The sequence below is a fragment of the Bos grunniens genome, chromosome 3, assembly GCF_055505025.1.
Source record: "Bos grunniens cultivar Pamir isolate PY7600 chromosome 3, Bosgru_T2T1.0, whole genome shotgun sequence".
NCBI classification, from domain to species: Eukaryota; Metazoa; Chordata; class Mammalia; order Artiodactyla; family Bovidae; genus Bos; species Bos grunniens.
This window is the reverse complement of record NC_141167.1, coordinates 96,567,300-96,595,088: the sequence shown is the minus strand read 5'-3', so window position 1 is coordinate 96,595,088 and position 27,789 is coordinate 96,567,300. Positions and strand designations below refer to the sequence as shown.

The following is a 27,789-nucleotide window of genomic DNA, read 5'->3' as shown; positions in this document are numbered from 1 at the left end:
TTTGTTATGAGTTCAGGACACTTTATCCCAAGCAAAATAAACACAGTTAACTACATTATTTTTGTCTTTTTAGCCAGTGGTGGCTCTGGACTCCTGTTTCAAAATAAAGGTTTCACTGCGGGAAGTCAATTAGACCAGAGAGTGCTGGCAAAGGGTCAACTGCTTTCACTTTCAAAGATTGATTTGAGAGCTGCTACCCAACCTTTCACCTTGCCCCCATGTAAGGGGGAAGGTGGGCAAGGGTTCCTTATTAGTGCAAGAATCTGTGGGCCTGGAGAAGTATTTGAAGGCTGTGCTGATGGTCATTCAAAAACAGTTACTGAAAATATACTGCTCTTGTAAAGCATCAGTTTTCTCTTCTGGAAAATGGAGATACAAATGACTTTGTAGCGGTGGTGGTGATTAAATAAGATGTTATGTAAGAAAATGCCTCCAAAGAACTTTAATGACACTGGCTACAACTTACTGATGATTACTGAGAGTCAGGTACATCGTCTTAATTTTTACTATAAACATATGTAGTACTGTGGTCTCCACTCAATGAGTGGAAAATTTTGGAAAGGTTATATGGTTTTGTACAAGATCATCCAGGAAGTGAGAGAGTGGGATTTAGACCCAAGTCTCTTTTACAGTTTCTCATGAAAGGTCATGAAAAAAAAAAAAAGATATGGCCCCTGACTTCAAGACCCATAGAGGAATAGAAACACACTTTGATAATGAAGCCGAGTATGATTAATGGCCAAAAGGATTTAATGTGCTAAGGGAATTCACAGAAAAAAGAAATTTTGGTTGGAGAGTTATGCCAAGAGGCTGTAACATAATGTGCAAGAGCATATATAGAATATTCTTGGTTCAAATCCCAGATTTCTTAGTTTCTAAACTGTGTAGTATTGGACATATTAGTTTTTCTCTCTAAGCTGACTTCAGCTATGACATGAACATTGAAATACTACCTCCCTTTCAGGTTGTTGTGAGGGTTGGAAAAAAAAATGATGTCTGTTAAACACATATCAGTGCCTAGTGAATGGATTTTTAAAAAATCAAGGTTTATTTCATATAAGAAGTGGTAGATTAAAAGCTTTGAAGGACAGCAATAAAGTTTCGGCATAGACATGTAAGTTTTGGGAGAATAAAGTATCCTCAAGATTAAATATGCTGCAGTAGAATTGTTATTTTATGTACTGAATTTATTTAAGAATCCATCGGAAGCATACCATTTTCTAAGTATGTCAAGCTTAAGAACTGATTTTGGGTTTGAGTAATGGTGGAGTAGTTTGCATCAGACTAACCTTCCTGCCAGTAACAAGTATAAACTCTGCACAAAATATAAAAATCAACTGTTAAAAAGCACTGGAGGGGGACCAAAGGTAATCAAAAACGGAAAGGGCTTTGACACTTGATTGGAGGGGATCACACTAGATGAGATTCATATTTATAAGACTTTTCTTCTGAGGATAGTCCCAAATCTATATGGTGCTGAGGAGCTCGAACACAAGACTGCAGTCTAAGTGTCCTGAGGAGACAGAGAGTAGAAATCTAAAAACTAATGTGCCACAGTGGAAGGATCCCTCACATCTACAGATCAGCTCTCCTCGAACTCTTGACTGACTGCTGAATTGTCTTTGCATAAGGAAAGACTACAAAGGAAAAAAACAACAGCTGTAAGGCTGATGGTGCTGAGCAGATGTTTTAATGCCTTTCCATTGCAGGGGAGTCAAAGGCTTAGTGTTTGAATCCAGTTAGAGAGGCTTGGACTTTGCATTGAAACCACAGAATGATCATTCGTTAAGCATGATGATTATGTCTCATGACTAAAATAGTGACCTTAAGACTAAGAGGGGCTTCCCTTGTGGCTCAGCTGGTAAAGAATCTGCCTGCAATGCAGTAGACCTAGATTCTATCCCTAGGTTGGGAAAATTGCATGGAGACGGGAAAAGCTACCCACTCCAGTATTCTGGCCTGGAGAATTCCATGGACTGTATAGTCCATTGGGTAGCAAAGAGTCAGACACAACTGAGCGACTTTCACTTTCACTTCACTTTAAGACTAAGGGGAAAACCTTATAAAGGCCAACCTTTATGGAGTCTAAAATCAAGTGATCACACAGTAAAAGTAATCCACCCGTAGTTTAACTGACTTCTAGGACAAAGTAGATTTAATCAGGAAAAGTAACTGAATCCAAATTGGGCAATGTGGAGGTCTTTCTTTATGGTTTCTTTGCTTTCTATTTCATTGATGTATGTTCTTTATTAAACTTTCTTCTGTCTTTGGTTTTATTCTGTCATTCCTTTTTTGACTTCTTAAATTGTATGTTGCTACTGCTGCTAAGTCGCTTCAGTCGTGTCCGACTCTTTGCGACCCCATAGATGGCAGCTCACCAGGCTCCCCTGTCCCTGGGATTCTCCAGGCAAGAACACTGGAGCGGGTTGCCATTTCCTTCTCCAATGCATGAAAGTGAAAAGTGAAAGTGAAGGCGCTCAGTCGTGTCCAACCCTCAGCGACCCCATGGACTGCAGCCTTCCAGGCTCCTTCGTCCATGGGATTTTCCAGGCAGGAGTACTGGAGTGGGATGCCATTGCCTTCTCTGAATTGTATACTAGCCCTTTGCTTTTCAGTGTTTTTTACTTTCTAATATAAGCATTAACATTAAAGCTTATAAATTTGCCTATAAATCACTACTTTAGCTGTATTCCAAAATTTTTTCACAGGTAGTATTGTAATTCCCCTTTACTTCTACTTATTTCCAAGATTCTGTTATATCTTTTTTAATTTATTTGATTGGTGGTTAGAATGTGAGGTCTATAGTACACTCATTCTTGGAAATTGTTGAGACTTGCTTTATGGACTAAACTACAGTCAGTTCTTTTAAAAAATCCTCTATGTATGCTTTTAAAAATGGAAAATATACTTAGATTTGATAGAAAATCCAAGAGTATTTCATCTGTTATTCTGGGGTGGGTGGATAACTGAGAGCCTATGATTTTAAAACTTGACAGTTTATAATTTTACAAAATTACATAGTGTTGAGTTTTAAATCATGGTTGCTGTCACATTATACCAATAAATGTAATCCTTAGTTAGCAAGTTAGACAGGCAGAATGGTGGTGAACAGGCAGACACCCTGGCCTGGTGCTTTCTTAAGTAGAATAATGAAAAATCCAGAAATTTGTGATATGGATAACAGGGATAAAGGTGTAATTGACAACTCTCTGTAGCCCTGTCCTCAGGCCTGACTTTCACGCACCTTTATAATCAGTGCTTAACTCCTCTTCTTCCGAGGGTGTTCCTAATAATTCTACGTGTGAGGACTTTCAGCAACTCTCCATTGCATCTAAAATCCTGATGACAGCAATTAACGTATTCCATTACACTGATGTTTTGGGTGAAAAACATATAGCAGCTTTTGTCTGAAATCTGCCAAGTTCAAAAGTCAAAACACTACTGCTTTTCCACAGGCCCCCTGCCTCATCTTTCCTCTCAACCCCCTTCCTCCTTTGTCTGGAGTAACTTTTACTTAATGATTAGTGACTTTGCTCAGTTCATCAATACTGGTCAGAATTACATCAGGCTCTTGGGCATTCAACAAAAATCTGACCTGGTAGAAAACAGCCCTCCAAAGGAAATTCACAGTCTGAAGACTGGAAAAAGAGACAAAAGGGACAGGAAAAAGGACAGATTGAAGGTTGAGGCTGAGCGATAGAAGAGCCTTTGGAAGAAGAAACTTCAGATCAGTTCCAGTGTATTGTCACAGTATGAAATGAAACTTTTAACACCAAAGAATATGTGATTCAGAGCTAGCTGTCAAAGAAAAAACTGTGCTTGTTTTTTTACAGAGGTCATATCTTTTTTTTTTTTTTTTAACCTATCCTTTCCCTTACTTGATGCTGAAAAGGTTTTTCTTGAGCCAGGGACTCATTTGTACATTTTTCTCTTTATCATGTTTTTTTAAAAACCAGGGATTATGTTACACCTCCAGATACATGGACAGCCTAAAAGTGGATAGCAAACTCAGTGCTTTATGGGAGTAACTAGGGACCTTATTACCCTTGGAACTAAGGGCTGGAAAAGCAATAAGATGTGATATCTTTCCCAGGTTGGCAACCTTGAGATGTTAAGAAAGTTGAGGGGAATGAGAGTTCAGCATCATCAAACAGATTTGGCATTCAGCTTTTCACATAGCCTACAGTATAGGGAATTATACAGGATGTGGGCAAGAAGAAACATGATTTCCATTTCCTTGGGGCTCCAAGTTCACAGAGTATAATTAATCTATGTCTTTGACTACTATTTCTAATGGGACTTTTATCCAATGCAGTTAAACTGTGTTCGTGTTCATCTTTGGTCTTTTGACACTAAAGTGCCTATCATTGTGATTCCTGACTTGACTGAAGATGTTGTCTCCTCTGCCTTCAGAATGCCAGTGTGTTCTGGGTATATGGTGGTAATAAAAATGCCCTGGCTATCAATTTATCAAGTTGTATCCTGTCACCCAGCCAAAAACACAGCCTCCAAAGAATGAAAAGCTGAGCTGTTTAGCACTGGTGAAGACCAGAAGTATATGGTATGGATGTCAAAATGAAGAACAAGATAGAGAAGTGCCCTCGGTATGGGAGCAAGCAGCAGCTCTGAGAAGGCTGTAAAAGCCTGGCAGGTCTTGGGCTAATGAGAGATTCAAGTTAAATTTAGGAAGACACCATGGAAGGCACATTTTGATGCCTTCTTGAAAGTTCACTTAAAATGTGGTCAGTAAAAAGAGCTTTAGAGAATTTTGTTTCCTCCCCAGTTTCCTCATTGAGTGAGTTTGTGATGTTAGGCAAGGATATTAGAACTCAGTTTCCACCTGTGTGAAATAGAATAAAATCTGTCAGCCTACCTCACAGGGTTGTGTTGAGAGTTCACTACGATTGTGTAAGTCAAGGAGATTTGGAAACTGAAAATTCGTGTACAGGAGGAACATATTTAGGGACTGTTTATTTCCTCAAGCTTTGTTCCTTTTTAAAGATGTCTCTTTGAATAGGGAAATTAGGATTGTAGAATAGGAAATAACTGACCAAGAACGGTGAGACTCAAAAAAAAAGATGCAAGCAGGATGTGAAAAAAAAAAAAAAGTCAGTGCCAGGTTTATGTCCTATGTCAATAAGTGGAACAGGAACAGTCATTATCTGTTGCCTTTGTTTTGTTCAGTTCAGTTCAGTCGCTCAGTCATGTCCGACTCTTTGCGACCCCATGAATCGCAGCACGCCAGGCCTCCCTGTCCATCACCAACTCCCGGAGTTCACTCAGACTCACGTCCATCGAGTCAGTGATGCCATCCAGCCATCTCATCCTCTTCAGAAATGTAAATCAGACACAACTGAACATGAGCACTTTGTCTAAATGAAGCACATTCAGTTCAAAGAAATAGATCCTGTAATTTAAATACATATTTCTCATCACTGAAGAAAAGAGACACAACTGTTTCTCTTGGGAAGTGTGTGATGTTTGAAATAATTCTCTGTAAAAGAGAAACTCTCCCCAGTCATTTTGCTTTCATGTAAATTGTGCTGCAGTAATAAATACTTAAAAAGAGAATTAATACAGGAGACTTCAACTGTATGTATATGTTTAAAATTCACAATAAAGATTTAAATCAAATATAGCAAAATGTTAAGATTTTAGAGCTTCCCTGGTGGCTCAGCTGGTAAAGAATCTGCCTGCAATGCAGCAGACCTGGGTTCAATCCCTGAGTTGGGAAGATCATCTGGAGAAGGGAATGGCTACCTTCCCTATTAACTGTATGCTTGAAATGTCTCAAAGCAAAAACTATAATTAAAAACAAAATAGACCAATTCTAAATTTTTACCAATAATTTCATAGAGGGGAAAACTTTTAAAAATGAGAATTATTAATCCCCCCCCAAAAAAGAGAAAAAGAAACACAGAATTTACAAAGCTAGTAGAAAACAAATTTTGTAAGGTGTAGACTGAAGCCCAAATATATTAGTAATTATGTCAAGTGCAAGGAAACAAAATATTTCCTAATAAAATATTAAGATTATCAGACAGCTTAAAAATAACAAGCTATATGTTCTTTATCAAACGTACCTTTTAAATGACAGAAGGGTTTAAAGTGAAAGAATGGAAAATACAAAAGTGTAAACACTAACCGATAAACAGACAAGCTGATTTTATTTGTAGGGTGAAAAGATTAGGGGGCTTCCCCGGTGGCACTAGTGGTAAAGAATCAGCCTGCCAGTGCAGAAGACACAGGAGACACGCGTTTAATCCCTGGGTTGGGAAGATGCCCTGAAGGAAGAAATGGCAACCCTCTCTAGTATTCTTGCCTAGAAAATTCCATGGACAGGGGACCCTGGCGCGCTATAGGCCATGGTGTTGCAAAGAGTTGAACATGACGGAGCCCAGCAAGGCTGTAAGATGATTAGAAATAAAGAGGCACATTCCATAATGATTATACAGTCAATTCATTGGTTATACACATACTCACATGTAACATGTATATTTATACAATGTGTATAATACGTATAGCCTAACTATAATAGCCTCAAAAAATAAAAAACAAATGTTGAAAAATAGTAAACTTACAATTATGAGAGATTGGTTTATATTGTTTTTTTGAAGGCATGATTAGCATCCAGTGAAATGTACAATCTTAAATTGTGAGTTTAAATATTTACAAATGTATGTACCCATGTAACCCCCTCTCCTATCAAAGGTGGGATATTTCAGTCATGTTAGAAGGTTCACGCCTGTCCCACTGTCAAGTCTGACCTGCTAGAGGCAAGCACTGTTCAGATTTCTTTCACAGTGTATTAGTTTTGTCTTCTGCTGCTAAGTCACTTCAGTCATGTCTGACTCTGCGACCCCATAGACGGCAGCCCACCAGGCTCCCCCCGTCCCTGAGATTCTCCAGGCAAGAACACTGGAGTGGGTTGCCATTTCCCTCTCCAATGCATGAAAGAGAAAAGTGAAAGTGAAGTCGCTCAGTCGTGTCCGACTCTTAGCGACCCCATGGACTGCAGCCTATCAGACTCCTCAGTCCATGGGATTTTCCAGGCAAGAGTACTGAAGTGGGGTGCCATTGCCTTCTCCAGTTTTTGTCTTCTAGTTTCTTGTAAATGAAATCATGCAATATGCACTCTTTGACTTCTTTTTTTTTAATTGCTGAGTAGTATTCCATTACATGAATATACCATAATTGCTTATATATTCTGTCCTTATTGGATATATGGGCAGTTTTCAGTTCAGCTATTATGAATAAAGCTGCTATGACATGTTTGTACAAGAATTTTTATGATTATATGTTTTCATTACATTTGGATGAATACCCACAAGTGTAATTACTGACTTCAGGTAGGTATATACTTTAATGTACAAGAAACTGCCCAATGTTTTTTTTCAAAGTGGTATTGCTGTTAATAATGTATAAGAGTTCTTTTTCTACAGACTTTCCACTGTTTGGTGTTGTAAATAATTTTTCATTTTAGCAATACTAGGTGTCTGTAGTAATATTTCATTTTGCATTAACATTTAATTGAATTTCTATGTTCACCAATAATGAGGAGCATTTTTTACATGTGAGTTGAAAGTGCTGCACTCAGTATGTCAGCAAATTTGGAAAACTCAGCAGTGGCCACACTGGAAAAGGTCAGTTTTCATTCCAATCCCAGAGAAAGGCAATGCCAAAGAATGCTCAAACTACCGCACAATTGCACTCATCTCACACGCTAGTAAAGTAAATCTCACTCAAAATTCTCCAAGCCAGGCTTCAGCAATACGTGAACTGTGAAATTCCAGATGTTCAAGCTGGTTTTAGAAAAGGCAGAGAAACCAGAGATCAAATTGCCAAAATCTGCTGGATCATTGATAAAGCAAGAGAGTTCCAGAAAAACATCTATTTCTGCTTTATTGACTATGCCAAACATTTGACTGTATGGATCACAATAACTGTAGAAAATTCTGAAAGAGATGGGAATACCAGACCACCTGACCTGCCTCTTGAGAAACCTGTATGCAAGTCAGGAAGCAACAGTTAGAACTGGACATAAAACAACAGACTGGTTCCAAATCCGGAAAGGAGTATGTCAAGGCTGTATATTGTCACCCTGCTTATTTAACTTATATGCAGAGTACATCATAAGAAACGCTGGGCTGGAGGAAGCACAAGCTGGAATCAAGATTGCCGGGAGAAATATCAATAACCTCAGATATTGATATTTGAGGTGTCACCAAATACGACACCACCCTTTTGGCTGAAAGTGAAGAAGAACTAAGGAGCCTCTTGATGAAAGTGAAAGAGGAGAGTGAGAGTGAAAAAGTTAGCATAAGGCTCAACATTCAGAAAACTAAGATCATGGCATCTGGTCCCATCACTTCACGGCAAATAGATGGGGAAACAGTGGAAACAGTGTCAGTCTTTTTGGGGGCTCCAAAATCACTGCAGATGGTGGTTGAAGCCATGAAATTAAAAGATGCTTACTCCTTGGAAGGAAAGTTATGACCAACCTAGATAGCATATTAAAAAGCAGAGACATTGCTTTGTCAACAAAGGTTCGTCTAATCAAGGCTATGGTTTTTCCGTTAGTCATGTATGGATGTGAGAGTTGGAATATAGAGAAAGCTGAGCGCTGAAGAATTGATGGTTTTGAACTGTGGTGTTGGAGAAAACTTGAGAGTCCCTTGGACTGCAAGGAGATCCAACCAGTCCATCCTAAAGGAGATCAGTCCTGGGTGTTCATTGGGAGGACTGATGTTGAAGAGGAAACTCCAGTACTTTGGCCACCTGATGCGAAGTGCTGACTCATTTGAAAAGACCCTGATGCTGGGAAAGATTGAGGGCAGTAGGAAAAGAGGACGACAGAAGATGAGATGGTTGGATGGCATCACCGACTCAATGGACATGGGTTTGTGAAGAGTCTGGAAGTTGGTCATGGACAGGGAGGCCTGGCGTGCTGTGGTTCATGGGGTTGCAAAGAGTCAGACATGACTGAGGGACTGAACTGAACTGACCATTTCTATGTCTCTTTTTGTGAAGTGCCTGTTTAAAAATTTTACCCATTTTAGGGGTTATCATATTATTGAAAAAATGATCTTTATAATATATGTCTTGAAACATTTTCTCCTAGTTTGTGGCTTGACTGTCATTTTTCCTGAGGGTGAATTTTGATAGTCAAAAGTTTTGGATTTTGAAAAGGTTTAATTTATTCATTTTTGTTTCTTCTACAGTTAGTCCTTTCTAGACTGATCTAAAAATGTTTTTAAAAGATGAAAGTCTTGAATCTATTTTTCAATATTTCTTCTAGAAGCTTTAGAGTTGTAGTTTTTAATCTTTAGGGCAATGATATATCTGGAATAAATTTTTTGTGTGGTGTAAAGAAAAAGGGCGGGTGAGTTTCTTTTTTAATGGACATCCTGTTGTTTCAATGCCATTTGTTGAAATAGCTTCCCTTTACCCATTGAATTGCTTTGTTGACTATAACAGAATCATAGGCTGTGTAAGTGTAGGTCTTTCCGTAGACTCTCTGTTGTGTTTCACTAACCAGTTTTTCTATCTTTGCATTAGTAGTAATTATTTTCATTTTATTAGAAAACTTAAAGACAGTTAAGTTTTTTGTTCTTATTTGGTATTTTACTTTGGCTAGTCTAGGTCATTTATGTTCCATATAAATGTTTTAATTAGCTTGGACATTTTATAGAAAAAAATAGCTGAGATTTTTATTGTTTTTGTAATTGAGTTGAATCTATAGATCACTTGTGGAGAATAGAAATCTTAATATTTAATCTTTTGATGCATGAACATGCCATTTTATTCACTAATATGGATCCTCTTTAATTTTATCTTTAGTATATTTCTATGAATAGATTTTAAATATTTTTTAGTTTATCATATTTTATGACTTTTAACATACTATAAATGATACTGATTTTTACTACATATTCTAAGTTTTTATTAATATTATAGAAAAAAATGTTTGTTTGTTATTGACTTTATATGTTGTGATCCTGTTAAATTTACTCATTAGTTCCAGTAGCTTTTCTCATATATTCCTTAGAATTTCCTATATACCTGATTATCTCATCTATAAATAAAGATAGATTTACTTCTTTCTTTCCATTTTGTTTGTCAATTACTTCTTTCTCATCTTATTGTACTGGCTAGGACCCATCCAGTAAAGTTTTGAATAAGAGTAGAGAGCAGGTCTTCTTGCCTTTTTCACCGTATTAAAGGGAAAGTGCTCATTTCATCATTAAATGTAACATTGGCATTTAGATTTTTTAAAAGATGTTTTTTACCATTGTAGAGGGAGATTGCATCTATTACAAGTCTGGGTGTTGAATTCTGTCAGATGGTTTTCCAGCACCTATTTGGAAGATCATATGGCTTTTCTCCTTTATTCTGATAAATCTTACTCCATCATATTATGTTCTTCTTTCATATTTTGGTGAATTTGTTTTGCTAATATTTTGTTAAGATTTTTGAGTATATGTTAATAAAGCATATTTTAATATTTTTGTTTGTTTGTGGAAAGAGGGTAGAGTTGAACTGGTGTTCCCTCCTCTCCTACTTTATTAAGGTGATGGTAGGAATAGGCTATTTCTTAAATAAATGTTGACAGAATTCACCAGTTAAGTATTTTGTGTGTATATTTAATTATGAAGGTGTTTCATTATGAGTTCAATGTTTAGTAGTAGTTAAGGTTTTCCATTTTTTCTCTTTTAGTTTTGATTTTTTACATTTTAAGGAATTTGTTGTTCTCTTTATCCATGGTATTGGCATATAATTATTCACAATATTTATTCATTTTATTTTTCAGCCCCTTCTAATACTGATAATTTGTGACTTCTTTCTCTTTTAGCGAACAGCCTTGCTAATATTTTATAAATTTTATTGACCTTTACAAAGTTTCCATTAACTTTCTCTATTGTTTGTCCATTTTTAATGCCATAGATATCCACTCTTATGTGTTTTATTTCCTTCTTTCTATTCATAATGAGTTTAATTTGTTTTTATTCCTCCTGCTTTATAGAGAAGTTTATTCTAAAGTATTTTCTCTTTTCTTTGTGCAAGTGTTTTAAAATTGTAAAATTTCCCCCCAAGGTCTGCTTTAAACTTCCCAGGTGGCTCATTTTAATTTTATTTATATTTGGCCACACTATACAGCATCTGGGGTCTTCCCAGATGGTGCTGGAAAGTTTTTTCCAGTAGTCATGTATGGATGTGACAGTTGGACCATAAAGAAAGCTGAGTGCCAAAGAATTGATGCTTTTGAACTGTGGTGTGGGAGAAGACTCTTGAGAGTCCCTTGGACTACAAGGAGATCCAACCTGTCAATCCTAAAGGAAATAAGTCCTGAATATTCATTGGAAGGACTGATGCTGAAGCTGAAACTCCAATACTTCGGCCACCCCATGAGAAGAACTGACTCATTGGAAAAGACCCTGATGCTGGGAAAGATTGAAGGCAGGAGGAGAAGGGGACGACAAAGGATGAGATGGCTGGATGGCATACCAACTCAATGGACATGAGTTTAAGCAAGCTCCAGGAGTTGATGATGAACAGGAAAGCCTGGCATACTGTGGTCCAAGGGAGTCACAAAGAGTTGAACACAACTGAGCGACTGAACTGAACAGGTGGCGCTAGTGGTAAAGAATCCGCCTGCTAATGCAGGAGACACAGGAGACACAGGTTTGATCCCTGGGTCAGGAAGATCCCCTGGAGGAGGAAATGGCAACCCATTCTAGTATTCTTGCTGGGGAAACCCCAAGGACAGAGGAGCCTAGCAGGCTACAGTCCATGGAGTCACAAAGAGTCAGACATGACTGAGCATGCATGCAAGCACTGCTTTTGTTGCAATGTACAGGTTTTGATAACGTTGTATTTTAATTATCCTTCAGATTGAAATGTTTTCTGATTTCAATTAGTTTTCATTAGTTTTTATTTTAGCTTGTGAGTTTTCTAGAAATGTGTTGCTTAATTTCTGGCCATTTCCCAGATAATTTTACTATTGTTGATTTGTGATTTCATATCATTTTTGTCAGAAAACAAACAAGCATAATTTCACTTGTTTTAAATTTATTGAGCTTTGACCTCGAATATAATATAACCTTGGTTCATGTTCCACTGGCACTTTAAAATAATGTATTTTCTACATTTTGTGGTCTAAAGTTTTATACGTAACAAATGGTTGATGATAATGTTTAAAGTATCTACATACTTATTGAATTTTGTCTCTTTGTCTATAAGTTACTTAGAAAATAGAGCTAAAATTATCTACTCTAACTGTGGGTTTTTCTCTTCGTACCTTTGATTTCATCAGTTTTGACTGTATACATTTTGAAGCTATGTAATTAGTTGTACATACATTTATGTTTATTACATATTTTTGGTAAATTAATCCTTTTCTCATTATGAAAATCTCCTTTGCCTGAAATCTGCTTTGTTTCATATTTGTTTCATATTTGTTTCAAAGCCACTTCAGCTTTCTGACAATTAGAATTTGCACAGTGTTTATTTTCTGTTCCTTTTACTTTTAATGTATGTGTGTCTTTGTTTAAAGTACAACTTTTATAAATGTCAGGTAGCTGGGTCTTGCTTGTTTATTCAGTCTAACAATTTCTGCCCTTTGTTGTAGTGTTTAGTTCACACACATTTCATATAATTATTTATAGTGTTTTAAGTTTACTAAAGTTTTACTGAATGTCTTTTATTTCTCTTATCTCTTCTTTTTTCCTTTCCTCTATTTCTTGCCCTTTTTTTCATTAATGGAGCAATAAAAGGTATAAGATTTTATATCTTATATTGGATTTTTAATTATACCTCTTTTTTCATTTTTAATATTTGATCCAAGACTTACTATCTGTACCTTTATCTAATAGCATTTTATTTTGAATGAATATATCATTTCACATAGAATGTAAAACAAACAACAGTGTATATCTGCTCCCTTCCCATCTTTCTACAATTGCTTACTAGAATATATAAGCAATTGCTTGCTTCTACAATTGCTTACTTCTCTAGAATATATTAATTTTGCTTTAAAGAATCAATTACCTTTTCAAGCAATTCAAGAAGGTGAAACATAAAGTTATTCTGGACTTATTTATATGTTTTATCTTTTGAGAAATGTTTTGTGTAGATTTGCGTTCCCATTTACTACCATTGGCTTGTCCCTAAAGAACTTCCTGTAACACTTATTATAGTGTGGGCCAGATGGCCACAAATTCTTTCAGAATTTATTTGTCTGAGTATGTCTTTGTTCTGCCCTCATTTCTGAAAACTTTTTTCACTGGTTATGCAATTCTGGGTTTTTAACCATTTTAAAGAGGTCTTCTCACTCTCTTTGACTTTTATTGTTTCTTTTGAGAATGTTGCAGTAATTCTTATTATTTTCCTGCTTTTAATATCTTTTTGGAGGAAAAGGGTACTTTTAATATTTTCTTGTTTATTTTGGCAACTTAATTATGATGTGCCTACATGTGATATTCCTTGCATTTCTGCTGCTTGGGGAGTAGCAGATGTCTTAGACTTGTGAGCTTATATTTCTCATGAAATTTGAAAAACATTTGGCCATTATTTACTTCAATATTTTTGCCCCAAACTCTCCTCTCCTTCTTTTCTTCAGCGTGACTAAAATTTTCAGTTGTAGAACAACTGAATGTCTCTTATTAATGGTAGGAGTTTAAATTGGTACAACCATGTAGGAAAATTGGTTTCGCTATCTGCTAATGTTGATACATGTACTTAATTATACAAAAATTACATTCCTCGTATATATCCAAGAGTATGTCCATATATGCACCAGAAGATGTGTTCAAGAGTGTAAAAACACATATCTGGAAATAAATAAATGTAGTATAATCAATAACTATATACAATTGTCACCATTACATGCAGCAATGAAAAGAAACTACTACCTGCAATACCGTGGACATTGATCACAAACATGATGTTGAGCCAAAGAGAGAAGAATTCATACAGTGTGAGTTTATTTGTATAAAATATGAAAATAGACAAGATCAACCTATGATGTTAGAAATTGGGATAGTGGTTTTCCTTTGGGTAGAAGGACAGTGAATGAAGCAGGCATAAGAGAACTTTCTAGATGTGTTAAGTTTGTGAAACTTCTTTGGGCTATACCTGTTTCTATGTATTTCTATATGTAAAATGCAATGTGATTTTATCTCTATATATTATAGATCAATAAAAAGGTTAAAAAAGAAAAACTAAATGAAAATTAAGTTAAACAAGAAATGATTTATTTTTGCTAGTAAGCCAATACTGCTTTGGAAATAAAAATTATATAATTCAAAACAAGTATTAAATGGTTATAATGCATACTTTGGGTCTTTCTTCACAAGTTGTTTTCATTTAGCCTGCTTTTCTTTTATAATGTGGAAAATAAAACACAAAGGCAAATATTTGTCTCATTTAGGTACCAAATTCTAGAGTCATGAGACTCAACTTGCTCAACTTTACACTTTGTTTCCTGTCTGCATGTTCTGTAGTGTACTTCTCCTACTCTCCAACTCCAGATACTTTCTCTATTTTTTGAGCACAGATGTAAGTGGAATTTTTTTATGCCAAGGAAAGATTCAGGCAGAAGCTCTTCAGATGGTTAAAATGAAGAAACTAAGCTCTTTCTCTCCCTGCTTCCCACCCACCCCACCCTCCCCCACCATATGTTTCAGAAGGGCCAGGAGGAACTTGCTGCTGACTGTGGAGAGAGAATGTGAAGGAAACATACGGAAAAGATGTTTTGTACTTGGTGAAGCAAGTGTATGGATAATGAAGATCTTTGTGGTGGTTGGGGTTGGTGGGGGCGCAGTGGTGGTAAACTAATGAATACTGTTTGTTTGGACTTCCAAGTATCTCTTCACAAGTTTCTATATGTTCATGAAACCACTTTAAATCTGTGCTCAAAATTAATTTTTAGGTGTATTTGAACTATTTTATTCTAGATAATATATGAATCACTTTCAGTTCAGTGCAGTTCTGTCGCTCAGTCATGTCCGACTCTTTGCGACCCCATGAATCGCAGCACGCCAGGCTTCCCTGTCCATCACCAACTCCTGGAGTTTACCCAAACTCATGTCCATCGAGCCGTGATGCCATCCAGCCATCTGATCCTATCATCCCCTTCTCCTCCTGCCCCCAATCCCTCCCAGCATCAGGGTCTTTTCCAATGAATCAACTCTTCACATGAGGTGGCCAGAGTATTGGAGTTTCAGATTCAGCATCAGTCCTTCCAATAAACACCCAGGGCTGATCTCCTTTAGAATGGACTGGTTGGATCTCCTTGCAGTCCAAGGGACCCTCAAGAGTCTTCTCGAATACCACAGTTCAAAAGCATCAATTCTTCGGCGCTCAGCTTTCTTCACAGTCCAGCTCTCACATCCATACATGACCATTGGAAAAACCATAGCCTTGACTAGACTGATCTTTGTTGGCAAAGTAGTGTCTCTGCTTTTTAATATGCTGTCTAGGTTGGTCTTAACTTTCCTTCCAAGGAGTAAGTGTCTTTTAATTTCATGGCTGCAATCACCATCTGCAGTGATTTTGGAGCCCAAAACAATAAAGTCTGACACTGTTTCCACTGTTTCCCCATCTATTTGCCATGAAATGATGGGACCAGATGCCATGATCTTCGTTTTCTGAATATTGAGCTTTAAGCCAACTTTTTCACTCTCCTCTTTCACTTTCCTCAAGAGGCTTTTGAGTTCCTCTTCACTTTCTGCCATAAGGGTGGTGTCATCTGCATATCTGAGGTTACTGATATTTCTCCTGGCAATCTTGATTCCAGCTTGTGCTTCTTCCAGCCCAGCGTTTCTCATGATGTACTCTGCATAGAAGTTAAACAAGCAGGGTAACAATATACAGCCTTGACGTACTCCTTTCCCTATTTGGAACCAGTCTGTTGTTCCATGTCCAGTTCTAACTGTTGCTTCCTGACCTGCATATAGGTTTCTCAAGAGGCAGGTCAGGTGGTACTGGTATTCCCATCTCTTTCAGAATTTTCCACAGTTTATTGTGATCCACACAGTCAAAGGCTTTGGCATAGTCAATAAAGCAGAAATAGATGTTTTTCTGGAACTCTCTTGCTTTTTTGATGATCCAGCGGATGTTGGCAATTTGATCTCTGGTTCCTGTGCCTTTTCTAAAACCAGCTTGAACATCTGGAAGTTCACGGTTCACGTATTGCTGAAGCATGGCTTGGAGAATTTTGAGCATTACTTTACTAGCATGTGAGATGAGTGCAATTGTGTGGTAGTTTGAGCATTCTTTGGCATTGCCTTTCTTTGGGATTGGAATGAAAACTGACCTTTTCCAGTCCCATGGCCACTGCTGAGTTTTCCAAATTTGCTGACATATTGAGTGCAGCACTTCCACAGCATCATCTTTCAGGATTTGAAATAGTTCAACTGGAATTCCATCACATCCACTAGTAGAGCAAGCATAACAAAGTTTCTATGTTGATTGGATAATGATACAATGTGGGCAGACTTTTTGTTCAAGAGAAAATAAGAGTGAAAATGACAGAGAAAGACTATTGCTTCTTGCTTTCTGAGCAGAAGAGAAAACTAGAAAAGAATGTGCTAACAGTTTCTCTCACTGAGAGTTTCCCCTGGATAGCTGAGAAAGAGGGAATCAAGCAGAGAGAGAAAACAAGAGCACTGGAAATTCCAGGGCTAAGCATGAAGTGGTACAGTTGAGACACTTCTCACTAGCGAGCCAGAAGCTATACTGCTCTTGAAATATTAGGTCTCTTTATCCAAACTCATCCAAACTAATGTAAAGTTCCTAAAATATAACACACTACGGAAGAGCTGAGACAAGGATTTTACTCAAGTCTGTTAGAGGTTTGGAATGTTAGTTACTAGATTCTCTTAGACCTTAATTAAGTTCATCATAAACATAAAACAAATGATGATCAAAGTATCAGCTCTAAAGCTGGAAGTGAGTGCTCAATGACTCCCACAGGACAAGATTCCCAGGTAACCTTCACTTGGAAAATGAAGGTGAGTCCTCAGGACTCAGTAGGTTCCTGCTACTTCTCCAGGTTACACCTTGGGACTTATCTTGGCAAGTACGAAGTTTGAACTTGATGATTTTGAGTACATTTATCCAAGAAGATTGTAGATCTGTATTACAAATACAGTTACAAGAAGAATGCAGGTTGAGAGAGAGCTTGGGCTTCCAGGCAAATCTCTAATGGGTACAAGGAAGCAGGAAGAAGAAGACAGGCTACCTCCCTTCTTATCTGTTAAGTTCTCTGGGAAGCAGACATTGAGATGGAATGAGGAGTAAAGTAGATTTATGTGGAAGTAACACTTATGAAAGAAAAAAGAAGGAGGCAAGCAGCGTCAGGCAAGGAAATTGTCAGACCACAATGTAAACCTGGCAAAAGTCTCCGCCAACCTAACAGAGAGACCTGGAGCAAAGATGGACCCTTGCAGCAGCGCTGTTTTGGGGCAGGAAAGGTTAGGCTCAGGTACTACCAACTTGTTCAGTCACTGGCTGTGTGACTAGCTTGTTCTTGGCTCAAGACTTACACAGATCCTACAGAAGTGAAGAGCTAGAAGCTCTTGATGACCGTACTCCTGGAAGCTGGTGGTACTTTCTTAAAGGAGGATCTGAGCTGCTTATCTCTATGTCTGCTACAATCCACGCCCTGTGTCCGCATATCCGCTTCTCTGTATCTACATTGGAAGCAGCAGCTCCTTCAGGGTTCTGAGAGGAAACCCAGAAGAGGGAGGCGAGAAGAGTAAACTGAAGGCCGCATGACTGCAGTTAGTCTCAGAGCTGGGATTTGTTTTCCTCTTCCTCTCTGCATTCAGTGTCTCCTTACTCTCAACTGCCACCTCTGCTTACCTGATGAAGGTGAAAGTGTTAGTCACTCAGTTGTGTCTTGACTCTTTGCGAGGCCATGGACTGTGGCCTCCAGGCTCCTCTGTCCATGGGATGGTCCAGGCAAGAATACTGGAGTGGGTTGCCATTTCCCCCTTCCAAGGGATTTTCCCTATCCAGGGATTGAACCCACGTCTTCTGAGCCTTCTGCACTGGCAGGTGGATTCTTTACCACTGAGCCACCTGGGGAGCCCAGCTTGATCGTACATATGTATAAAATAAATAAGCAACAAGGAAATACAGCCAGTATCGGGGTAAGAGCACCATATAAAAGACTTCGATTTAATGTATTTTATGCATTGTGAAGAATAGTACCCCCATCCTCTCAGGGTATGAGGTCTGACCTGGCCCATCAGCAACATCTTTAGTAAGCTATTCCACTGATCTTTCAGGCTGGCAGCTTCTAGGTAGTTCAGTATGTGAAAAGACTGGTGGAACTGTGGTCACAGGCTCAAATCTTCAATGGGAGATGTATTCCTCAGTCAGATGGGATATTGTGTGGGATTCCAAACCTGAGGACCAGGCATGTGTGAGTCCCGCATAGTGATGTTGCTTGAGCCAACAAAACTCAGACAAAGGAGTGAGTTAACAAGTGAGAATTCTGACTCTTGCTTCTTCCTCTCTCTTCTCTTGCCAGCCTTTACTGGAAAAAAATTTCCTTCCTTTCTATATTATTGATAATGGCAAAAGTCAACATTCCAACCTTTCAGATTCATTTTTTAACTATACAGGTAATTTTTAAAGTTGCTACTGCTGCTGCTGCTAAGACGCTTCAGTCGTGTCCAACTCTATGTGACCCCATAGACAGCAGCCCACCAGGCTCCCCCATCCCGAAAACTTCTTTGTTCTCAATGCCTTACTCTCCAGAGTATATATTCCCCATGAACAAGAATCAGCTTTGAGAGCCAGAGCAGAAGGATGGCCCGTTTCTATTTGCTTCTCTGCTTTAACAGTCTGCTTCTGGTTGGAAAAGGAATTAACCACATTCAGTAAAGTGGAAAGATAAAAATCACATTAATAACTGCAATATTGAGACTATAAGGAAATTTGAAGTTTGTAGAAATTTAGAAGAAATATCTGATGAATGAAAGGCACTTCCCCTGATTATTTGGTCTTCCTCTACAGTTCCAGATTTCCAGCTCCCCAGATTCTTGGAATTTGCTAAATGTTGAGAGTGATCGTTTAGTCAAGGCTATGGTTTTTCAGTAGTCATGCATGGATGTGAGAGTTGGACTATAGAGGAAACTGAGCACCAAAGAATTGATGCTTTTGAACTGTGGTGTTGGAGAAGACCCTTGAGAGTCCCTTGGACTGCAAGGAGATCCAACCAGTCCATTCTGAAGGAGATCAGTCCTGGGTGTTCATTGGAAGGACTGATGCTGAAGCTGAAACTCCAGTACTTTGGCCACCTCATGTGAAGAGTTGACTCGTTGGAAAAGACTCTGATGCTGGGAGGGATTGGGGGCAGGAGGAGAAGGGGACGATAGAGGATGAGATGGTTGGATGGCATCACTGACTCAATAAGCATGAGTTTGAGTAAGCTCTAGGAGTTGGTGATGGACAGGGAGGCCTGAGTCCATGGGGTTGCAAAGAGTTGGACATGTCTGAGCTGAGCGATTGAACTGAACTGAGAGTAATAATGGTGTTTTGATATGTTAATGAGGTGACTTTTGAAAAGCATCCAGGGATAAGAGCCACTAGTATCTGAAGTTGGGTGGTGAGGGGGATGAAGAGTGAGGAGGATTCTTGTGTGACTGAACTTGTGGAATCTGATATTATGTCTAGATAGTAAGTGTCAGAACTGAGTTGAATTCTCAGACACTCTGCTGGTGTCTGAGAATTACTTTTTGGTGTGAGGGAAACTGCGCCCCCCCGCCCCAACATTGGAAATTGAGTCTCAGAACACTGAAAAAATAACATATTATGCCCCCTTTGCTAAATACTTATGATTTTCCTCATATGATGCAGTCTTCATCCTTCTCTGCCCTATATTATGCCCAGAACAATAACTTTATATTCTGCCTTGACCTGCCCTGCCTTTTGTCTTCAGGTTGGGAGCCAGTCAGTGGTTGACACAAGTGAGAAATCAGAGGTTGGAGTTGAAGTAAGGCAAGGTTTTCATTTTCCCATCTCCCCAGCTACCTCTGCCAGAGGTCACAGCTCCTGTCTAGCAGCCCTCCTGTGCAATCAAAGCTGCTGCTTACTATTCTAGTAACTTCTCCCTCCTTGTGTGTCTTCACATCTAGGGATGGTGACATTCTCATATCCTGCCACCTCTCCAGTGGCACACCATCCCTTGTTTCCCTTAACTTAAAAAAAAAAATAATCCCTTAATTAAAGTTTCTTCAGTTGTCCTGGTAAGTATGGCATTTACTTTTCTTCAGACCATTACTGATAAACTCATTATATCTGTATGATTTTGTACTGCATGAAGTATTTTTTGATTAGATTAGAACTCCTTAAAATCAGGGATTCTAATTCTTAAAATTCTCTCTTATCCTTTTCCTCTACTACAAAGCACAAATCACTATATACAGAGATGGACGTGAAATGCTTTCTGAAATTCTTCATTTAACCATTGAGCTGTTATGTGCTGGGCATTGTTTTAGGCACTGTAGATACCATGATGAACAAGATGGAAGTGTTCTTGTCCTTAGAATCTATACTCTCCTGACTCTAACAAGTTCCCCATTGTAGGTTGCAGTTTTTAATGAACAAAGTGTGTTGTAGTTGTTGACTCTCCCGGTCACATCCTTTTCAGGCATATCTATTCTACCTGCATACCAGGTGGCAAGGATAAGGCAGAATCATGTTTAAGCTGAAATTTGAGGACCCAAAGCTATAAATAAGCAGTGCAAGTATAAGGAGAGATCTGGAAATAGAAATAAATAGGCATAGAAAGAAATATAGGTGTCATGATGATTTGAGAGACCATTTTGTCTTGGCACTGATTAGATTTCCTATAAAGACTTTACAGCAGTTTCTCTTCTTAACATCTCAGGAGTTCATTGTTGAAACTTTAGAAGCAAAACCTTCTTTGCTTGGAACAGTTTGAACAGCTCCTAGTTCCTGAAATGTGGCTGAAGATATGACTCCCATGGGAAGGGGGTAAAGGGAAATAAAAGCGCTCTGTAGGTTTTGCGTTTGGTATTGCTGCTGCTGGTGGCATCCCTGAGGCATCTGGGGGAGCAGGCTGAACCAGTGAGCAAACTGCTGTGCTTTCCTGTTTTCAGAGAAGACTGCATTGCTTCTCAAGCTGGGCTTTCAGACCACCTTGCTTCATGAATCATGGCCCCACAGCTTGTTTCTCTTTCTCTGACCCTCATACTCCACACCCCCTCTCATCAGTAATTTTGTTTTTCTGGATGATGAGAAACTGCCAGATGGATCCCTTGCTTTGCTCGATCCCTGGATCATTGGTCCACCTGCTGCCTCTGCCGGTACTTGCCGCTGGGACTGCACTGTCTAAAAGGACTGCCAAGGTGCATTTGTCAGAGCATGGCTCATTATCATACAAACTAAAGGCAGGTTTATGTCCTAAAACCTAAGCGTTGAAACTGCCTTTATGAGTCCTGTTGAGCTAAAAAACACTCATGGAATCTGTCTGCAACATCTCATTATTCAAGAAGAATTTATAATGATCTACTGGTTACCCTTTTCCTGTGATTCTTCAGTCTCATTGCTGAGAAATCATTTTTGCAGTTTCAGTCTGAGTCCATTTTCTGGGACCAGCCTTGTCAACGTAGGGAGAGAGTAACCGAGCTCAAGAAACCCATCCCTTGCATTTCCTGCTCTGACCTTACAGTTGAGTTCTAGCATCTAGACTCATGCTTTGTTCTGAGAACCAGTCCCCACCATATGCTCCTGATTCAATGGCATCGTAAGCATAGGATTCACTTTTGACCTCAATGCCATGTGCCTTTGGGCATGTTCTTCTTTAGAATTCCCTTACATATACCCTTTTTCTCACTTGATTCACAGAATAGTCTCATTGAAATCAATTATTTTACACTTAAAATCCATTTTCAATGTAGCTGGGATTTGAACAAAGCCCTTATAACTCCATAATCAATGCTTTTTAAGCAATGTGTCTTTTCTGTTTTAGCATAAACCTGTTCTGAAACATGTGGAAATAGAGATTAATATGAAGAAGATCTAAATAAGCTTTACTGGTATTTTAGAATTTTTAGTCTACACATATAGTTTTTTTTCATTGTTGATACCATTCTATAAAAAAATTTCATAACCTGAAAATTTGCATTCAGTGAATTTGAATGGTCTTTTGGTTCTGTTTTCTTTTTTTAAATACTGCCACTGTTGATTTTGATCATCATATTAAATCGGTCCTAAGACTATACAAAAAAAAAAAAAAGGAGGAAAGAAAGGGAAGGAGGGAGGAAGGAAGGGAAGGAGAAAGAGAGGAAGAGAGGGAGGAAGGCAATAGACTCTCCCAGATATAATAGAAAGGAACTATCAGAGCAGGATATTCCTGAGCCAGGTTTCTTGAGCCGGACACTGCAGACTAGAGGAAACTTTGTAGAAAATTTGTAGATAGGCAGACTAGAGGAAAATCTGTAGATAGGCACACAAACAAAACATTACAATGGTTCCCTGGGCTTGGTTTAGAAACTATCTGATTCCCTCCTTAAGCTATGTAAAATTCGAATACCTCTTTCACAGTAGCCAGTGCAGGGAAACATCTCTAGTACAATCCCAGTGCCTACTCTGAGACAGTGTATAGTATGGTACATGAAACAACCAAATGAAGCAAGGCATTACTTCCTGAGCAGGTATGCTCATGTTAGGGAAACCTGTGCCCAAGAATAGCAGCAGAGTTCTTCTTCATCAATCTCATTTACCTAAAATGCCAACCTAAAAGGTGAGAGGAACAGCCAATTTTTGTGGTTTAATTGGAAAGGTCTTCAAACTGCCCCCCAATCCCAAGCCTACAAGTCTCCACATTCTTTGTTCCAGAATCCCCACTCTTTCTTTCTGATTAAGTGTTAAAGAACTTTGTTATAATATAAACCTATCATTGGAATGAACCATTACCCACTTTGAGCTTCTAGTTTGAATTAATGCCTAATGCATGATGATCTAGTTCATCACCATAGGGCAGTGATGTAGACTTAGCTGTAAGACCAGGTTCTGGACACCTAGATGTAAAAGAAGAGACAGAAGGGAACAGAGCGTGAGTACTGCCAGGAGGCTCTGCTGGGAAGCCAGGGCTCTGCATACACACGGTGCCCAGGAGTGCTGGAAGAGCGCGGGAAGCACCATGAGGGAGCACTGACCCCAAGAACGGTCTTCACCACTGTGAATCGTGAGGAACAGGGATGTAGCTTACAGGCCTGTGAAGAGCTAGGCCGTTCCATGCTTAGGAAAACTAATTTAGTAAATATGCATTCTCAACATTATAGCAGTTCCATCTGTGGGTGAAACAGAAAACTTTCCTTGGGAACAGCAGTAAGGTTCTGCAGTGGCCCAGGGCCCAGACCACTGGGCTGAGGCCCTTTCTGTTGGGAGAAAAAGTCACATTTCCTTGTTAATTGCGACAACTTCAGGACCCACAGGCTGCCTGCCATGTGCACACTGCAGAATTCAGCATGAAGGTTGCCAACAGTTTTTGGCCTCTGCTTTTTAACTGGTTTTCATTTAGCAACAATTTTCCATTTTTCCAGGACCTTTTGTGTGTTGATGAAGAAAAATTAGATGACCTTTAATCAACTTGGCAAAAGAGAAGGTGGGTGACAGTGGTCCAGAATAGTAATTATAGGGCTTACTATTCCCATTAAAAACCCCAGAGCAACCATCAGCAGTTCACTCTCATGGAGTCTGAAAGAGAGGCGGTCTTGTTCTTAAGAAATGATGGTCCGTACTCATCAAGCCATGAAGCTATACAGCCATCTGTGAATTTGGAAGCAATTTGTTGAAATAGAGAGCAGCATTGACTGCTGAGTGAATTGAGGACAAAAAAACACCACACAGCTTCTGCCACCATCTCTCACAGGACATATAAATAGCAGGTAGAGCTGCCACCTAATCAAGTATATGAATAAACTATAAATTGACTCAACTTATCTCATTATACATGTGACAAGACCGTAACTTTCTTAGGACAGATAGTGCTACACAAGCCTCCTACCCATCACACTTCTAACAGAAGACCTGTACCAGCCTCTGGGGGAAGTGGCCTACCACCCCACATAAGGGCTTATTCATTGATCTAGCGGAAGTTTTCACTGGACAACAAAATTTTCACAGGCTGACAAGGGGGCTGCTCTATTCTTACAGTGGAGCTTCCAGCCCAAGGCAGTGACCAGGACAGGGTTCCCCCAGGTCTATGGTATGGCGCTGCTCTGGAGCCAGAAGGAAATGTTCAGTCTTATTTCAGCATTTTGTTCCTCAAAACTCCATTGAGGAAATGGTCCCCCACCCTCTGCATTTGATGTACCAGATGTACAACGGCTGTGAAGACTGGTTCTCAGCTCAAGTGAGAATGTGGGGGCCACCACGAAGGACTGCTCAGATTTTGCTCCATCACCCACATCTGCCAGAAATGGACTTTTTGGCACTTGGCATTTTTTAGTTCTCTACGTTCAGTATGTGTAATTCTGACTCGGACCTCTTTGCCTTATGCTTTGGTCCATTCTCTTGGCAGTTTCACTTGAAAGAAAAACACAAACTTAAAAGGCAGAGGCTTTTAAGTTTCTTTTACAGCTTTATATTTATAACCTAGGACTCTCAATGCTTTGAAAAGATGTATGAAGTCTTTTGATCATATGTGATGAAGCTAGTATTACCAAAAGGCTGTGCATCTCTATAGCCCCTTATTCTTAGAAGATAGCATAGCCTGGAAACCACAGAGTAAGCATTCAGAGAACTATTTTAATGAATGCATGGTTCACATAACCTAGAAATAAGGTGGTGAATTATAATTAGCTTGAGTGTGTATAAGGCTGTGCTACTGTGATAGTTATTGACAGAAAAGAGATGTTAATACTTTTGGCTCTCCATTTGAGTACATTGAAGATTTTGACCAGTAAAATATGAGTAGAATAATGTTGCTTCCCTGGTGGCTTGGTAAAGAATCTGCCTGCAATATGGGAGGCCTGGGTTCAATCCCTGGGTTGGGAAGATCCCCAGAGGAGGGTATGGTAACCCACTCCAGAATTCTTGCCTGGAGAATCCCATGGACAGAGGAGCCTGGCAGGCTGCAGTCCATGAGGTTGCAAAGAGTCGGACATGACTGAGCGCCTAAGCACAGTACAGTGTTACTTCTGGGGAGGGTTTTTAAGATTTGGATGCAGTATTCCACCTCTGTCTATCCATCTCTCATGGGTAAAAGCAACACTCCAGATAGAGGTTGTTCCATTATTCTTGAACTGGAGTAAAGAGAATGTAGAGGGGGCTAGCCAACATGTGACAGATGTATCATGAGAAAGAGAATGAACCTTTATAATTTTAAGTCTTTGGGATTTTGGAATTGTTGCAGAAGCATAATCTAGCTTATCCCAACTAGCTATGAGATAGCTACTTCAATTCTATTTTTTAGGTGTGAGTATAGAACAGGTGAGAAGAGAGAGAGAGCTAGAGCTTCTGGATTTAGATTTCTGTTGGAATCTTAAAGACACACACTTTCAATAAAGAACATATGGTGATCTACCCACCCCATTGTTGGCTCAGCAGCCAACTCAAAGAATCTCTTAAGCTAAGCTGGCTGTGACAATGACAGAGGAGAAGTGATTTAGCAGTACTTCTTATTTCCTAGAGTCATTGTTTTGGTCTGATATCAAGTCATTGCATGTGTGGGAGAAAATGGAAAATGTGTTGGATTGTACTAATTGTTGTCATGCTAAATATATATTATTATGAGAAAAACACTATCATTTATAGCATCAAAAATATTGAGAGTTATAAAAGAGAAGGAAATGATTTTAATTGTTTTATGGAAAATAGTGCTAATCTAAAGGTTCATATACCATAGAAGAGTATAAAAAGAAAGTAGTGTAATTACTTAAAACCAGAGATAGCATTGCTTATGTAATAGGCACACACGTTTTATATAAATGGAAATATGCTATTAAAATTGCATCCATTTAATTAAATCTAATATGCACAGGTCTAAGAACTGAGATGCAGGTATAAGCCATCCCTATCCAAAACTTACTAAATGTAAAGACAGGTATTCAACAAGATTTTTCAAGAAAAGTTAGTGTTGTCATATGGAAGTCCAGGGCACTAGGCATATTGCAAGGAATTTAACTTAGCCTAAGGAGTAAGGGATGAACTTCCAGAGGAAGTGATTTTTTTTTTTTTAATAAAAAGACTTATTTTATTCTACAGCATGTCAAATAACTCTACCTTATAATTTTCAGTGGTGGCATAATATTTCTTGTATGAAAGTATGAATGTATCATAATTTGCAAGTCTTTATTACCAGACATTCAGTTTGTCTCCTTTTTTAAAAATCTCTTACATACAGTGCTGCAGTGGCAGTTCTTTTGTATGAATTATTTTGCCCTTACTTACATTTCTTTAGGATAAAGAAAGAGAAATGAGATCATTGGATCTGAAGTTGTAAAGATTTTATATTTATGTTTTATATGTATTTATACACACATTATATATAGTAAATATATCAAAATATAGAAATATATATTACCTATGCATATAAGTGTGTATACATATCATAGACATCAAATATAGATATTGCTCTACTGCCTACAGAAATGAACAGTTTATGTTCTCATTAACAATGCTTAGGAGTTACAAGTCCCCATTCTTGAAAACTCAGGAAATCCAAGCCATTAAATCATTTTGTAAACTTTGCCAGCATTGTACCTGAGAAAATCTTCATTTTGTTTGCATTTCATTAACCACCATGAGGCTAAAATTGAATATAGTTTGCAGGATGTAGATTCCATAAGTAGGCACATGTCAGCCAGAGAGTTGGAGATAGCCTCACAAAAATTCAGGAGCCTTTGCGTTAATGAAGTTATTCTGAGATATCCTCTTTATGGTAAAGTATCAGTTTTTGCATCTTGAACCCTCCAGCACTGAGAATGAGGCACAGTGTTCGACAGTCCTCTTTCAAATTAGAGCGTAACACATATCATACTTGGGAATAAAGTTTTAATCCATTTATCAGGTGACTCAGAAGGATGTAAGTCTTGAGTACACCCCAGATCAAGAAAAGGCTCTGTAACAGGTCAGCTTACAGCTTGGGCCATATGCCCCAACAGAGACAGCAGTGCCAGAGGCATTTGAGGTGGTTAGGGTGCTGGGTAAGGACGCTATGTGAAGCCTCCAGCAAGTGGCACTAGGAGATGTTCAGGACACATACCTAGAATTCTAAAATAAACCATGTCCCTGCGGCAGACATTATCCGCCATTTGATAAACTCCTATGGGTCCTAGCAGAGACTGGAAGCCTGACTACAGGACAGCCGTCTATGTGACCAGAACTTTTTGCCATGACCTAGGTGTTTTCAGACCCACCAGATTAATGAAGAGACAGTAGCAGCAAGCCATTGTACAAAGGAAACAGAACATCCAACACTGGGCCTGAGAGGGTCAAGAAGGTTCAAGTAAAGTGCGTGAATAAACGGTTCAACACTCCCAGGAGCCCATGGACCCCTCTGCGTCAGCTTTGGGCCTGCATGGTGATGCAGAGCTCTACAACCAATAGGAAAAGGAGGGGAAATCTCAGGCTCAAAGATGACTTGTCATAATACCAAAAATGAACTACTGTCACACTATGGCTACACTCAAACAAGTTTCCCAAAAACAGTGGTGAAGAGAAATTCCCCAGTACAGAAATCTACTTTTGGTGATTTAATTTGTGTGGAAGGAGAAGTGGACTGAGATAAAGTTTTCATGAATTCTT

At 38.8% G+C, this 27,789-nt stretch overlaps 1 long non-coding RNA gene across 1 annotated transcript in view; it reads left to right on the top strand.

Annotated features, from left to right (window-relative positions):
• Positions 1-14,920, top strand: part of LOC147376177 (uncharacterized) — a 34,217-nt gene extending 19,297 nt beyond the window's left edge. The window contains exons 2-3 of the long non-coding RNA XR_015160816.1: positions 13,891-13,975; positions 14,685-14,920. This is a non-coding gene — a long non-coding RNA (uncharacterized LOC147376177). The remainder of the gene's footprint in view (positions 1-13,890; positions 13,976-14,684) is intronic.
• The last annotated feature ends 12,869 nt before the right edge of the window (positions 14,921-27,789 follow it).